Source organism: Heptranchias perlo, chromosome 11 (genome assembly GCF_035084215.1).
Source record: "Heptranchias perlo isolate sHepPer1 chromosome 11, sHepPer1.hap1, whole genome shotgun sequence".
NCBI lineage: Eukaryota > Metazoa > Chordata > Chondrichthyes > Hexanchiformes > Hexanchidae > Heptranchias > Heptranchias perlo.
In genome coordinates, this window is record NC_090335.1 from 80,689,643 (window position 1) to 80,707,233 (window position 17,591).

General features: G+C 49.8%; 1 protein-coding gene across 5 annotated transcripts in view; it reads left to right on the forward strand.

The window, feature by feature from the left end:
* The window catches only part of robo1 (roundabout, axon guidance receptor, homolog 1 (Drosophila)), a 359,932-nt gene that overhangs the window by 189,232 nt on the left and 153,109 nt on the right, over positions 1-17,591 (forward strand). The window lies entirely within an intron of this gene.

Consider the following 17,591-nt stretch of genomic DNA (forward strand, 5'->3'; position numbering starts at 1 on the left):
AACTAACCTTTTGTCCAATAGCTATTCACTCATTCTCCTCTTCAGTGGGTGGCTTCTCTCTCGCTTCCGAGTCAGAAGGTTGTGGGTTCGAGCCCCACTCCAGAGACTTAAACATATGATCTAGACCGACACACCCAGTGCCAGTACTGAGGGAGTGCTGCACTGTCGGAGGTGCCGTCTTTCGGATGAGACATTAAGCCGAGGCCCCGTCTGCCCCTCTCAGGTGGATGTAAACGATCCCAGGGCCACTATTTCAAGGAAGAGCAGGGGGAGTTTTCCCCCGTGTCCTGGGCCAATATTTATCCCACAACCAACATCACTAAAAAATGGACCTTTTGTTGAATTGCTGTCCACCCATTCTCCTCTCCAGACCCACAGTTCCCTCCTCTGAAAGATGTGGCTTGTTGAAATAAAAGCCCCTCGTGTTTTGCGGTGTTTGCCCGTCTAACAGTCACTCCACTTCAGAGCAATTCATTGTGTGCGCAACGACATCCAGACATTTCTGAGAGATGCGATAAGGAGCTTAATAAATTCACATCTGTCTTTCTGCTGTGAGCAAACAGAAATAAAGTTTGCCAGACACTTTGCCTTGGAGATAGTGCTGTTATTGTGTGAATGAGCAACTGTATCGCTTCCAAAGGGGCTGTTTTAATCCGCACCCCCCACCCTCCTCTGGCTGGCAGGAACAATGCTTGTCGGGGGGGAGGGGATAGGGTTAAGATGCGGCTAGGTTGTGTTCCCGATGCGTTCCCAATTGGCCTAATTCCAATGACAAAGATGCGTCCTAATGATGTCACCGGGATGCGTACGCCATTTTAACCGCAGCCCCGGGCAGTTATTGAGTCGGCCGGCGAATGGTGAAAGGTGAGCCAGGAGGAGTGGAGTGCTCCGTCCAGGCCCCACAGGGATACCTCACGCACCCCCCCCACGACCCTTCACTTCACCCCCCCCCCCACTCCCCTGACCTTTCACCCCCACTCCCCTGACCCTTCACCCCCACTCCCCTGACCCTTCACCCCCACTCCCCTGACCCTTCACCCCCACTCACCTGAGCCTTCACTTCCCCCGCACTCACCTGTCCCTCCCCCCACTCCCCAGATCCTCCCCCCCACTCACCTGACCCTTCCCCCCCACTCCCCTGACCCTTCACTCCCACTCCCCTGACCCCTCCGCCCCCACTCCCCTGACCCCTCCCCCCCCCACTCTCCTGACCCCTCCCCCCCCACTCTCCTGACCCCTCCCCCCCCACTCTCCTGACCCACCTGTCGACCCCCCACCTTCCAAGTCCTTACTTACTTTGCCGGGAATCCTTTCTGTGGCCGAGCCCCCCCCCTACTTAAATGAGATTCCCTTCCGCCTGTGGTGACATAATTCCCAAAGGAAATAGATGCAGGGCATGTAAATGGAGAGGGGGGTCTCACTCACACTGGAGGGTCAGCCTGGATTTTGTGCTCAAGTCTCCGGAGTGGGCCTTGAATGGACAACCTTCTGACTCGGGCGAGAATGCTACCACTGAGCCACGGCTGACGCCTTGTTTATGGGATCTTGCTGTGTGCAAATTGACTTGTCTGCAAGACACTGACTGCATTTCCAAAAGTCCTCCATTGGCTGTGAGGTGCTTTGGGACGTCCTGAGGTCTTGAACAGTGCTGTATAAATGCAAGCTCTTTTCTTTCTTGCTTTCTTTTCATTTCCTTTGTTTCATTTTGTTTCTTTCCTTCCTTAGTGAGCGAGGGGAGAAAAAAGATCACACAGCGATAGCTTTGCTAATGTGTCGCTAATGTCATTCCTTCAGCTTATCCTCGCTCCGCCAGCCACCTGGGAGAACAAAGGCAGGACTGTGTTAAGTCTCCAGGGCCGCACCTGTGCCTTTCGATGTCCCCTCCCCCCCTGACTCCAATCTCCTGCCTCTTACGTAGCGCGGGCCTGCCAAGGTTTTGTTTGAAGGGTTCTCCCCGACACCTAAAAAACATCTCCTGTCTAAACATTAATACAGCAGCGCTCACCTGTCTGAGGAATGCTGGAACATTTCTGCACCATTAAAGGAACGGATTAATTTTACTTCAAATTCCCCCCCCCCACCGCTGCATGAACAAAAATAAAACTAATTACGTTTTCTGACTCTGTTGGTGCTTGCGGGAAAAGGAGTTGGTTGAGATTTTAACTGTTTTCTGTTGACAGGCACTCAGAGGGCTGATTATCCAGCGGTTTCCGCTGATACAATAGCTGTGATCAAATAAAGGTGCCTTTTGCCTGCTCGGCTCGAATAGCTCAGTCGGGGAAGGCACTGAGGCCAACAAGCTGAGGAGGCCTCAAGTGTTCCGTTCAAGAAACAAAAGGAAGGACATGCATTTCTAGAGTGCCTTTCACGACCTCCGGACGTCCCAAAGCTCATTACAGTCAATGAAGTACTTTTTGAAGTGTAGTCACTGTTGTAATGTAGGAAATGCAGCAGCCAATTTGCGCACAGCAAGATCCCACAAACAGCAGTGGGTTAAATGACCAGATCATCTGTTTATTTTAGTGATGTTGGTTGAGGGATAAATATTGGCCCCTAGGACACCGGGGAGAACTCCCCTGTTCTGCTTCAAAATAGTGGCCGCGGGATCTGTTCGTCCACCTGAGAGGGCAGACGGGGCTCCGGCTTATTATAGAATCATAGAACGGTTACAGCACAGAAGGAGGCCATTCGGCCCGTCGATTCGGTGCTGGCTCTCTGCAAGAGCAATCCAGCTAGTCCCACTCCCCCGCCCCCCCCACCCGCCCTTTAGCGTCTCAGCCGAAATAAACGCAAGTTGTTGTTGTCGCACTTTTGGGCTGTTTCTGAGAGCTGTGGTAAGGTCCTATACAAATGCGAGCTTGCCCTGTGTCTTCTTTCTCTGTCTGTCTGCCCTCACAAGTTAGATGCCTACGATTGTACAGGAACCCATCACCAAGCAGTCTTATGCCACGTCTGCCCCGTGCTTGAGGGCTGGGTGAAACATGCCATTATGACACAGTTATGGCCCAGTTGACACCCACTGTAATGAAAGAAAGACTTATTTTTATTTAGCACTTGAGAGCACTTCTATCGGAAATGTCCCAAGGCGCTTGGCATACAGAGAATTGCTTTGTCGTGCAATGAGGTGATTGCTGTGTGTGCGTTGAATGTGACACAGTTAATCTATTTTTAGTGATGTTGGTTTGATGAAGGCCAGGACACCGTGGGAACTCCCCATCTTTTCTTTTCTTCGATGGGTAGCTCAGTGGTTGTGATGCAGGATTGGACAATGTGGGGCAGATTCTCGTCCTCACCAGGTGAGAGGTCATCAGGTGGACTGGATCACGCGGCCCATTTAGAACCTTGACCGACTTAAGATTCAACGGATATCAATGGAAGGAAAATCAAGCAGGTTCTGTAACGGGCTGGGAATTCTCTCCACCAGATCACCTCCAAGGGGGTGGAGAGAAAAGATCAACAACAACAACAGCTTGCATTTATTTTGCGCCTTTAGTGTAATAAACTGTCCCAAGACGCTTCACAGGAGCGATTATCAGACAAAAATTTGATACTGAGCCACATACGGAGATATTAGGACAGGTGACCAAAAGCTTGGTCAAAGAGATAGGTTTGAAGGAGCGTCTTATAGGAGGAGAGAGAGGGGGAGAGGTTTAGGGAGGGAATTCCAGAGCTTAGGGCCCAGGCAGCTGAAGGCACGGCCGCCAATGGTGGAGCGATTAAAATCGGGGGATGCGCAAGAGGCCAGAATTGGAGGAGTGCAGAGGTCGTGGAGGATTGTAGGGCTGGAGGAGGTTACAGAGAGAGGTAAAATTTATCCCTATAAGTTGGAACCCTATCATTCAAGTTGTGAAGTTGAATTAAATAAATACTTGGATAAATACTTGAACAGGAAAAATTTGCAGGGCCATTGGGGAAAGAGTGGGGGGGAGGGGAAATGGGACTAATTGGATAGCTCTTTCAAAGAGCCGGCACAGGCACGATGGGCCGAACGGCTGCCTTCTGCACTGTATGATTCTATGATAAGAAGCGAGATAAGTACATGAGTGAGAAAAGAATAGGAGGGATATGCTGATTGGGTGAGATGAAGAGGGGTGGGAGGAGGCTTATATGGAGCATAAACACCGGCACAGACCGGTTGGGTTGAATGGCTTTTTTCTGTGCTGTAAATGCACCAATCTGTACTCCATCTGGCCTACACATGCCTGCAGTCCCGTTGGACATGGTTGACTCTTAATGCCCTTTGAAGTGATCTGGCAAGTTTCCCAATGACGACATCTCATCTCATTCCTGACCTCCATAGGCTGCTGTCCTTCAGTGCATTGGTTTCATATCCCACCAAGGCCATGCCCCTTCCCTATCTCTACAAAGCCACGTTCTCCCCTCTGCTCTGCCATTGTTGGAAGGGTTTTCCCCTCTGGACATCCCTCCCTCAATCCCTTTGCTTGCTATGCTACGTTCCCCTCCCTCTTCATACCTATTCCTTGTGTTTTTTGTGACCTTTACGAACTACCCACTCCCTTTGACCCAAATTGTGAACCACTTTGTTTTGTTATTGTAAAGGCGCGATATAAAAAACCGCCTCAGGACGTCCCCAAAGCACTTCCCAGCCGTACAGGTACATCTGAAGTGTCTCTACTGATGTTAATCCCTCTCCCTCACACTGTCTCTCAGTGACCCCTCTCCCCCCAACGCCCTGTGTTACTGACTGTATCTCTACTGATGTTAATCCCTCTCCCTCACACTGTCTCTCAGTGACCCCTCTCCCCCCAACGCCCTGTGTTACTGACTGTATCTCTACTGATGTTAATCCCTCTCCCTCACACTGTCACTCAGTAACCCCTCTCCCCCAGTGCCCTGTGTTACTGACTGTATCTCTACTGATGTTAATCCAGCTCCCTCACACTGTCACTCAGTAACCCCTCTCCCCCAGTGCCCTGTGTTACTGACTGTATCTCGACTGATGTTAATCCAGCTCCCTCACACTGTCACTCAGTAACCCCTCTCCCCCCAGTGCCCTGTGTTACTGACTGTATCCACTGATGTTAATCACTCTCCCTCACACTGTCACTCAGTAACCTCTCCCCCTGTGCTTTGTGTTACTGACTGTATCTCTACTGATGTTAATCCAGCTCCCTCACACTGTCACTCAGTAACCCCTCTCCCCCCAGCGGCCTGTGTTACTGACTGTATCTCTACTGGTGTTAATCCCCCTCCCTCACACTGTCACTCAGTAACCCCTCTCCCCCCAGAGCCCTGTGTTACTGATTGTATCGCTACTGATGTTAATCCCTCTCCCTCACACTGTCACTCAGTAACCCCTCTCCCCCAGTGCCCTGTGTTACTGACTGTATCTCGACTGATGTTAATCCAGCTCCCTCACACTGTCACTCAGTAACCCCTCTCCCCCAGCGTCCTGTGTTACTGACTGTATCTCTACTGATGTTAATCCAGCTCCCTCACACTGTCTCTCAGTAACCCCTCTCCCCCAGGGCCCTGTGTTACTTACTGAATCTCCACTGATGTTAATCCAGCTCCCTCACACTGTCACTCAGTAACCCCTCTCCCCCCAGCGGCCTGTGTTACTGACTGTATCTCTACTGGTGTTAATCCCCCTCCCTCACACTGTCACTCAGTAACCCCTCTCCCCCCAGAGCCCTGTGTTACTGATTGTATCGCTACTGATGTTAATCCCTCTCACTCACACTGTCACTCAGTAACCCCTCTCCCCCAGTGCCCTGTGTTACTGACTGTATCTCTACTGATGTTAATCCCTCTCCCTCACACTGTCACTCAGTAACCCCTCTCCCACAGCGCCCTGTGTTACTGACTGTATCTCCACTGATGTTAATCCAGCTCCCTCACACTGTCACTCAGTAACCCCTCTCCCCCAGCGTCCTGTGTTACTTACTGAATCTCCACTGATGTTAATCCAGCTCCCTCACACTGTCACTCAGTAACCCCTCTCCCCCCAGTGCCCCGTGTTACTGACTGTATCTCTACTGATAGAGTCATAGAAGTTTACAACATGGAAACAGGCCCTTCAGTCCAACATGTCCATGTCGCCCAGTTTATACCACTAAGCTAGTCCCAATTGCCTACACTTGGCCCATATCCCTCTATACCCATCTTACCCATGTAACTGTCCAAATGCTTTTTAAAAGACAAAATTGTACCCACCTCTACTACTGCCTCTGGCAGCTCGTTCCAGACACTCACCACCCTTTGAGTGAAAAAATTGCCCCTCTGGACCCTTTTGTATCTCTCCCCTCTCACCTTAAATCTATGTCCCCTCGTTATAGACTCCCCTACCTTTGGGAAAAGATTTTGACTATCGACCTTATCTATGCCCCTCATTATTTTATAGACTTCTATAAGATCACCCCTTAACCTCCTACTCTCCAGGGAAAAAAGTCCCAGTCCATCTAACCTCTCCCTATAAGTCAAACCATCAAGTCCCGGTAGCATCCGAGTAAATCTTTTCTGCACTCTTTCTAGTTTAATAATATCCTTTCTATAATAGGGTGACCAGAACTGTACACAGTATTCCAAGTGTGGCCTTACTAATGTCTTGTACAACTTCAACAAGACATCCCAACTCCTGTATTCAATGTTCTGACCAATGAAACCAAGCGTGCCGAATGCCTTCTTCACCACCCTATCCACCTGTGACTCCACTTTCAAGGAGCTATGAACCTGTACTCCTAGATCTCTTTGTTCTATAACTCTCCCCAACGCCCTACCATTAACGGAGTAGGTCCTGGCCCGATTCGATCTACCAAAATGCATCACCTCACATTTATCTAAATTAAACTCCATCTGCCATTCATCGGCCCACTGGCCCAATTTATCAAGATCCCGTTGCAATCCTAGATAACCTTCTTCACTGTCCACAATGCCACCAATCTTGGTGTCATCTGCAAACTTACTAACCATGCCTCCTAAATTCTCATCCAAATCATTAATATAAATAACAAATAATAGCAGACCCAGCACCGATCCCTGAGGCACACCGCTGGTCACAGGCCTCCAGTTTGAAAAACAACCCTCTACAACCACCCTCTGTCTTCTGTCGTCAAGCCAATTTTGTATCCAATTGGCTACCTCACCTTGGATCCCATGAGATTTAACCTTATGTAACAACCTACCATGCGGTACCTTGTCAAAGGCTTTGCTAAAGTCCACGTAGACCACGTCTACTGCACAGCCCTCATCTATCTTCTTGGTTACCCCTTCAAAAAACTCAATCAAATTCGTGAGACATGATTTTCCTCTCACAAAACCATGCTGACTGTTCCTAATCAGTCCCTGCCTCTCCAAATGCCTGTAGATCCTGTCCCTCAGAATACCCTCTAACAACTTACCCACTACAGATGTCAGGCTCACCGGCCTGTAGTTCCCAGGCTTTTCCCTGCCGCCCTTCTTAAACAAAGGCACAACATTTGCTACCCTCCAATCTTCAGGCACCTCACCTGTAGCTGTCGATGATTCAAATATCTCTGCTAGGGGACCCGCAATTTCCTCCCTAACCTCCCATAACGTCCTGGGATACATTTCATCAGGTCCCGGAGATTTATCTACCTTGATGCGCGTTAAGATGTCCAGCACCTCCCTCTCTGTAATATGTACACTCCTCAAGACATCACTATTTATTTCCCCAAGTTCCCTAACATCCATGCCTTTCTCAACCGTAAATACCGATGCGAAATATTCATTCAGGATCTCACCCATCTCTTGTGGTTACTGAGATGTTAATCCCTCTCCCTCACACTGTCTCTCAGTAACCCCTCTCCCCCCAGCGCCCTGTGTTACTGACTGTATCTCTACTGATGTTTATCCCTCTCCCTCACACTGTTACTCAGTAACCCCTCTCCCCCCAGGGCCCTGTGTTACTGACTGTATCTCTACTGATGTTAATCCCTCTCCCTCACACTGTCTCTCAGTAACCCCTCTCCCCCAGGGCCCTATGTTACTGACTGTATCTCTACTGATGTTAATCCCTCTCCCTCACACTGTCACTCAGTAACCCCTCTCCCCCCAGGGCCCTGTGTTACTGACTGTATCTCTACTGATGTTAATCCCTCTCCCTCACACTGTCTCTCAGTAACCCCTCTCCCCCCAGCGCCCTGTGTAACTGACTGTATCTCTACTGATGTTAATCCAGCTCCCTCACACTGTCACTCAGTAACCCCTCTCCCCCAGGGCCCTGTGTTACTGACTGTATCTCTACTGATGTTAATCACTCTCCCTCACACTGTCACTCAGTAACCCCTCTCCCCCAGCGCCCTGTGTTACTGACTGTATCTCTACTGATGTTAATCCCTCTCCCTCACACTGTCACTCAGTAACCCCTCTCCCCCAGGGCCCTGTGTTACTGACTGTATCTCTACTGATGTTTATCCCTCTCCCTCACACTGTTACTCAGTAACCCCTCTCCCCCCAGGGCCCTGTGTTACTGACTGTATCTCTACTGATGTTAATCCCTCTCCCTCACACTGTCTCTCAGTAACCCCTCTCCCCCAGGGCCCTATGTTACTGACTGTATCTCTACTGATGTTAATCCCTCTCCCTCACACTGTCACTCAGTAACCCCTCTCCCCCCAGGGCCCTGTGTTACTGACTGTATCTCTACTGATGTTAATCCCTCTCCCTCACACTGTCTCTCAGTAACCCCTCTCCCCCCAGCGCCCTGTGTTACTGACTGTATCTCTACTGATGTTAATCCAGCTCCCTCACACTGTCACTCAGTAACCCCTCTCCCCCCAGGGCCCTGTGTTACTGACTGTATCTCTACTGATGTTAATCCCTCTCCCTCACACTGTCACTCAGTAACCCCTCTCCCCCCAGCGCCCTGTATTACTGACTGTATCTCTACTGATGTTAATCCAGCTCCCTCACACTGTCAGGCCTGGTAATTCTAATCTGAATCTCTTGATGATGGGTTCAGCATTTTAAACATTCATTCCCCCCAAGTGAAAAAGAAAGCAATAAAGAAAAAGATTTTTACCTGATTTTGAAATCTGGGATAGCTTTGGTTGATTTAACGGAGCCCATTGTGAAAGGGCCCGTTTAAGACTGAGAAAAGTGCATTAGAGGCAGAGATTCCCCTCTGTTTCCGAACAATTTATAACAAATTGCAAAAACTGGTTGGAGAGTTGAATAAAAAAAGGTTAATAGGGCTGGTTTGCTTGGACTGAAAGAAGCTAATGAGGCTTTATCAATCGGAATGAAAGCTTGGCCTTTCAAAGAAACCCAGTGAAGGAATCTGCCTGCTTGACATCTGTGCTATTTGGGTGGAAAGAGGACCTCACTATCAGTGACACTAACCATGCGTGTGAGAAACGAGCTAATGAGTCTCGCTGTTATGGCCTTGCGAGACGTGAACTAATTGTCTGTTCATTGATCAGATGTTCACAGAACAAGTCAGGAAATAATTGGTGCTTAGTGAGGCTACGGGGTGAGTTGTATGGTTTTAAAATAACAAGGGGCTTCTTGGAGAGAGCAAGCTCTGACTTCTAAGAACATAAGAGCATAAGAAATAGGAGCGGGAGTAGGCCATACCCCTGGAGCCTGCTCCGCCATTCATGGCTGATCTTCGACCTCAACTCCACTTTCCCGCCTGATCCCCAAATCCTCTCATTCCCCGAGAGTCCAAAAAATCTCTCGATCTCAGCCTTGAATATACTCAATGACTCAGCATCCACAGCCCACTGGGGCAGAGAATTCCAAAGATTCACAAACATCTGTGTGAAGAAATTCCTCCTCATCTCAGTCCGAAATGGCCGACCCCTTTTCCTGAGACAGTGGGCAGAATTCTAACGATGAAAAGTGGGTGGGCTCGGGGGCTGTGGGGGGGGGGGGGGGGGGGGGAGCATTGAAAATCGCATCAATTTTAGATCCGCCCCCAACCTATTTCCGGTTTTCACTGGGGCGGCGAGGGGTGGGTGACCAACCCGCTCCCAGGAGGCGAACCCTTCAAGGAGGCTGCGGGCCTCCATTTTTGTAGGTTTTGCAATTTGTACCCCTGGGGTTCCCCGGCCTTCTCCTTCACGGAAGGAGGCGAGGAGGCCTGAAACCCCCCACCACGATCTCCGATCCCCCCCAGCGATCGCAAACCCCTGCGATGACCCCCCGATCCCAACCGCCTCCCCCTCAGCGACTGACCGCTGTTCCCTCCCCCAGGACTGACTGCTCCGATGACTGACTCCCCCCACTGTGACCCTCATGCCCATCGATGCCCAGAGGTGCCCCCATGCCACCCGTGCCCCATCGTGCCCCCCCCATTCCCCTCCCCATCCATACAAGCAAAGACTTATCTGAAGACTTACCTTTTCACGTCCTCTTCCTTGCTCTGCTCCTGTCTGAGTGAGACCAGCCTGTCAATCAGGCCGGCCAGTCAGACGGGAAACTGACAAAAAAAAATAAAAGACATATTTATGTCAAAATTGTAAGGAAGTCCGGGAAACCCGTACTTCCGGATTTCCCGTCTGTAATTGAACCCCCTGCCCCCTTCCAGGCACCGGGTCAAAATCCTGGCCTGTATCCCCTATTTCCAGACTCTCCAGCCAGGGGAAACACCCTCTCAGCATCTACCCTGTCAAGCCCTCTCAGAATCTTATATGTTTCAATGAGATCACCTCTCATTCTTCTGAACTCCAGAGAGTATCGGCCCATTCTACTCAATCTCTCCTCATAGGACAACCCTCTCGTCCCAGGAATCAGTCCAGTGAACCTATGTGTCTGGCCCCCGAGTGCAGACAGCCACACAATGGGCTGCAATCACTGCCTAAAGTGAGTCCATTTCCAATTAGTGAGGAAGACGACAGTCGCTTCTGCGGTGATGAGTTGGTCCCTTGTTTAATTGGTTCTGGAGATTTATCGTCTCTTCGCTGCCCTCTCGCATTCAGTGACATCCAGAATACTAACTTTAAACGAATGAAGTCTGCCTGCCAGATTGAGCAACACAGCCTGAATCTACGGGCGGGACTTCTCACAGACTTTTCCAGCCGCACAGCAACTCACACGGCTCAGTGACTGGGTTGATAGTGCACAATTTATTTCAGTTCAATTCAAGCAATTCGACGCCACAGAGCCCGCAGTAAGTATTTTCGTTAATTTAATTCGCAGGAGTTGGATTGACTGTTGCCTCGCAGCTTGGAGCGATTTCTGGCCCATTATTCCCAACAAACCCATCCCTTAGACTTAGATCAATCCCACCTACCCACCCTCTCACCATATCCCTCAATCCCACCTACCCACCTTCTCACCATATCCCTCAATCCCACCCATCCACCCTCTCACCATATCCCTCAATCCCCCCTACCCACCTTCTCACCATATCCCTCAATCCCACCTACCCACCTTCTCACCATATCCCTCAATCCCACCCACCCACCTTCTCCCCATATCCCTCAATCCCACCTACCCACCTTCTCCCAATATCCCTCAATCCCACCTACCCACCTTCTCACCATATCCCTCAATCCCACCTACCCACCTTCTCCCCATATCCCTCAATCCCACCTACCCACCTTCTCCCCATATCCCTCAATCCCACCTACCCACCTTCTCACCATATCCCTCAATCCCACCTACCCACCTTCTCCCCATATCCCTCAATCCCACCTACCCACCTTCTCCCCATATCACTCAATCCCACCTACCCACCTTCTCACCATATCCCTCAATCCCACCTTCTCCCCATATCCCGCAATCCCACCTACCCACCTTCTCACCATATCCTTCAATCCCACCGACCCACCCTCTCCCCATATCCCTCAATCCCACCTTCTCCCCATATCCCTCAATCCCACCTACCCACCTTCTCATCATTTCCCTCAATCCCACCTACCCACCTTCTCATCATTTCCCTCAATCCCACCTACCCACCTTCTCCCCATATCCCTCAATCCCACCTACCCACCTTCTCCCCATATCCCTCAATCCCACCGACCCACTTTCTCCCCATATCCCTCAATCCCACCTTCTCACCATATCCCTCAATCCCACCTACCCACCTTCTCCCCATATCCCTCAATCCCACCTACCCACCTTCTCCCCATATCCCTCAATACCACCTACCCATCTTCTCACCATATCCCTCAATCCCACCTACCCACCTTCTCACCATATCCCTCAATCCCACCGACCCACCTTCTCCCCATATCCCTCAATCCCACCTACCCACCTTCTCACCATATCCCTCAATCCCACCTACCCACCTTCTCCCCATATCCCTCAATCCCACCTACCCACCCTCTCCCCATATCCCTCAATCCCACCCACCCACCTTCTCCCCATATCCCTCAATCCCACCTACCCACCTTCTCCCCATATCCCTCATTCCCCCCGACCCACTTTCTATCCATATCTTCCCTATTTTCAGTCTATGCCCTCTTGTACAATCTGTCACTGGAGTCAAGCTCCCTCTGCAATGCCACATCAAATCTGTCCGCTCCTGGACCAGAAATTAAAATGCAGGATTTCAGACCAGTACTAGCCCTCGTCGACGCATGGTGACTCATGAATAATTAGCATGGATCAGATTTAATAACAAACCCCAAAACCCAGGGTCTCCTTGGTCACCCAGACGACAAAAAATAAACCTGCATTAACAGAGCCCACACCACCTTTCTCAGAGATATCCTTGATATATATTAATGACTTGGACTTGGGTGTACAGGACTCAATTTCCAAATTTGCAGATGACTCAAAACTTGGAAGGGTAGTAAACAGTGAGGAGGATAGTGATAGACTTCAGGAGAATATAGACAAGTTGGTGGCATGGGCAGACACGGACAGATGAAATTTAACCCAGAAAAATGTGAAGTGATACATTTTGGTAGGAAGAACGAGGAGAGGCAATATAAATTAGAGGGCACAATTCTAAAAGGGGTGCAGGAACAGAGAGATCTGGGGGTATATGTGCACAAATCATTGAAGGTGGTAGGGCAGGTTGAGAATGCAGTTAAAAAGCATACGGGATCCTGGGCTTTATAAAGAGAGGCATAGAGTACAAAAGTATGGAAGTCATGATGAACCTTTATAAAACACTGGTTCGGCCACAACTGGGCACCGCACTTTAGGAAAGATGTGAAGGCCTTAGAGAGGGTGCAGAGGAGATTTACTGGAATGATTTCAGGGATTAGGGACTTTAGTTACGTGGATAGACTGGAGAGGCTGGGGTTGTTTTCCTTGGAACAGAGAAGGTTGAGAGGAGATTTGATCGAGGTATTCAAAATCATGAAGGGTCTAGACAGAGTAGATGGAGAGAAACTGTCCCCATTGGCGGAAGGGTCAAGAACCAGAGGACATAGCTTTAAGGTAATTGGACAGAGAACCAAAGGTGACATGAGGAAAAACTTTTTTACACAGCGAGTGGTTAGGATCTGGAATGCACTGCCCGAGGGGGTGGTGGAGGCAGATTCAATCATGGCCTTCAAAAGGGAACTGGATAAGTACTTGAAAGGAAAACATTTGCAGGGCTACGGGGATAGGGCGGGGGGAGTGGGACCAACTGGATTGCTCTTGCATAGAGCCGGCACGGACTGTATCCTTTCAGTGATTTTCTATGATTCTATGAGGGAGCGCTCCACTGTCGGAGGAGCAGTACTGAGGGAGTGCTGCACTGTTGGAGGTGCAGTCTTTCAAATGAGACGTTAAACCGAGGCCCCCTCTGCCCTCTCAGGTGGACGTAAAGATTTTGAAGAAGAGCAGGTTATCTGGTCATTATCACATTGCTGTTTGTGGGATCTTGCTGTGCGCAAATTGGCTGCTGCATTTTCTACATTATAACAGTGACCACACTTCAAAAATACTTCATTGGCTGTAAAGCACTTTGGGACATCCTGAGGTGGTGAAAGGCGCTGTAGAAAAGCAAGTCTTTCTTTCTATGGGATTTTGAACAGTCACATGAACAGGCAGACAAAACGCTGATGAAATCTGAATGACTCGGGCCAAAGCCGTACACTCAAACATCTGTACTGAGTTATCATAAATGAACATACGGCTGGACATTTAAACAGTGATGTGCAGGGCGTACATTCAATGAAGCCCAGAGTCCAGAGTCCCTTCCACCGCCCTCCCCTGCCCCCACCCACTCGTTCATTGGGAAGGGTCTGGGGCAAGATTGTGCCTCCAGTATTCAGGAAAAGGAGACTAGGTTCAGTGAAATCTCTCCCCTTTGAGGCCCTGAGGCGAGTTTATCTTTTTAATGACAATCGTGCCCCTTTTAATGGAGGTTTCCTGGACTCTCTAAGTGCTGTCTGTTCAATTAAGCTCTCTTTGCCAACCAGCCTTGCACAAAATGAAGGCTTTGAGGCCGAGAGAGACAGATGCTGCTCTCTGATTACATTGTGAATCCTAATAGTTTCAGGACACAAGCTCTTGAGTTCAATTTGCATTCACAATGTATAAATCTTGCTCTCTGCAGCTAGGGGGAGAGCAAATTAAATGTGAGCTTTCTTTATTCGATTCTTGTAGGCTTCCCCTCAGCTCAACAATGACCCTATGGCCTCAACAACTTTCATACAGGGAGAGTATCGAAACGTCCCTAAGGTGCTTCCTAATCTGGGGTTGGAACCAAGCAGACATAGGAGAGGAGGTGAGGAGAGGTGAACTGAGAACACAGGTAGATCTACAGGATGCTTTTGAAGGGCAGCGGAGAGGTAAAAGAAAGAAAGAAAGACTTGCATTTATATAGCGCCTTTCATGACCTCAGGACGTCCCAAAGTAATTTACAGCCAATGAAGTACCTTTTGAAGTGTAGTCACTGTTGTAATGAAGGAAATGCAGCAGCCAATTTGCGCACAGCAAGATCCCACAAACAGCAATGTGATAATGACCAGATGATCTGTTATTTTTATATTGATTGAGGGACAAATATCGGCCCAAGACACCAGGGAGAACTCCCCTGCTCTGATTCAAAATGTTGCTGTGGGATCTTTTACATCCACCTAAGATGGCAGATGGGGCCTCAGCTTAACCTCTCTTCCGAAAGACAGCACCTCTGACAGTGCAGCACTCCCTCAGTACTGCACTGGGATTGTCAACCTAGATTTTGTGATGAAGTCTCTGGAGTGAGACTGGAACCCACGACCTTCATGATTCAGAGGTGAGAGAGCTACCCACGGAGTCAAGGCAGGCACTAGATGGCTAAAGGGTTTGGTGGAGTCAAGGAAGGGGGTGGGTTGTGTATTAGGCTAGAAGTGAAAGAGACGTCGGGTCAAAGTCATGGAGGGATTTGTGGACAAGTGGATGATCCATCTTGGCCTCCTCCCAATATCCCCACCATCACAGAAGCCAGTCTTCAGCCAATTCCATTCACTCCACGTGATAGCAAGAAACAGCTGAGTGCACTGGATACAGCAAAGGCGATGGGCCCCGACAATATCCCAGCTGTAGTGCTGAAGACTTGTGCTCCAGAACTAGCTGCGCCTCTAGTTAAACTGTTCCAGTACAGCTACAAGACTGGCATCTACCCGACAATGTGGAAAATTACCCAGGTATGTCCTGTCCACAAAAAGCAGGACAAATCCAATCCGGCCAATTACCTCCCCATCAGTCTATTCTCATTCATCAGCAAAGTGATGGAAGGTGTCGTCGACAGTGCTATCAAGCGGCACTTACTCACCAATAACCTGCTCACCGACGCTCAGTTTGGGTTCCGCCAGGACCACTCGGCTCCAGACCTCATTACAGCCTTGGTCCAAACATGGACAAAAGAGCTGAATTCCAGAGGTGAGGTGAGAGTGACTGCCCTTGATATCAAGGCAACATTTGACCGAGTGTGGCACCAAGGAGTCCGAGTAAAATTGAAGTCAATGGGAATCAAGGGGAAAACTCTCCAGTGGCTGGAGTCATACCTAGCACAAAGGAAGATGGTAGTGGTTGTTGGAGGCCAATCATCTCAGCCCCAGGACATTGCTGCAGGAGTTCCTCAGGGCAGCGTCCTAGGCCCAACCATCTTCAGCTGCTTCATCAATGACCTTCACTCCATCTTAAGGTCAGAAATGGGGATGTTCGCTGATGACTGCACAGTGTTCATATCCATTCGCAACCCCTCAAATAATGAAGCAGTCCGAGCCCGCATGCAGCAAGACCTGGAAAACATCCAGGCTTGGGCAGATAAGTGGCGAGTAACATTCGCGCCAGACAAGTGCCAGGCAATGACCATCTCCAACAAGAGAGAGTCTAACCACCTCCCCTTGACATTCAACACCATTACCATCGCCGAATCGCCCAGCATTAACATCCTGGGGGGTCACCATTGACCAGAAACTTAACTGGACCAGCCATATAAATACTGTGGCTACAAGAGCAGGTCAGATGCTGGGTATTCTGCGGAAAGTGATTCACCTCCTGACTGCATTAAACCTTTCCACCATCTACAAGGCACAAGTCAGGAGTGTGATGGAATACTCTCCACTTGCCTGGATGAGTGCAGCTCCAACAACACTCAAGAAACTCAACACCATCCAGGACAAAGCAGCCCGCTTGATTGGCACCCCATCCACCACCCTAAACATTCACTCCCTTCACCACCGGCGCACCATGGCTGCAGTGTGTACCATCCACAGGATGCACCGCAGCAACTCGCCAAGGCTTCTTCGACAGCACCTCCCAAACCCGCGACCTCTACCAACTAGAAGGACAAGAGCAGCAGGCACATGGGAACAACACCACCTGCACGTTCCCCTCCAAGTCACACACCATCCGGACTTGGAAATATATCGCCGTTCCTTCATCGTCGCTGGGTCAAAATCCTGGAACTCCCTTCCTAACAGCACTGTGGGAGAACCGTCACCACATGGACTGCAGCGGTTCAAGAAGGCGGCTCACCACCACCGTCTCAAGGGCAATTATGGATGGGCAATAAATGCTGGCCTTGCCAGCGACGCCCACATCCCATGAACGAGTAAAAAAATGACGAGGATGAGAGTTACCTTGTGAAGCACCTTGGCATGTATTTTATGTTAAAGGCGCTATATAAATGCAAGTTGTTGTTTTGATGCACTGAAGGGATGGGAGCCAGTGAAGTGTGGGGGAATCATCAACAACAACTTTCATTTAATGTAGGAAAACGGCCCAAGACGTTTCACAGGAGCGTAATCAGACAAACATTGACCCCGAGTCACATAAGGAGATATTAGGACAGGTGACCAAAAGCTTGGTCAAAGGGGTAGGTGTTAAGGAGCATCTTAAAGGAGGAGAGAGAGGGGGAGAGGCGGAGAGGTTTAGGGAGGGAATTCCAGAGCTTAGGGCCGAGGCAGCTGAAGGCACGGCCGCCAATGGTGGAGCGATTAAAATCGGGGATATGAAAGAGGCCAGAATTGGAGGAGCGCAGAGATCTCGTAGGGTTTTAGAGCTGGAGGAGATTATAGAGATCTTGGAGGGTTGTAGGGCTGGAGGAGGTTACAGAGATCTCGGAGGGTGGTTGTAAGGCTGGAGGGGGTTACAGAGATCTCGTAGAGTTGTAGGGCTGGAGGAGGTTACAGAGATCTCGGAGGGTTGTAGGGCTGGAGGAGGTTACAGAGATCTCGGAGGGTGGCAGGGCTGGAGGGGGTTACAGAGATCTCGGAGAGTTGCAGGGCTGG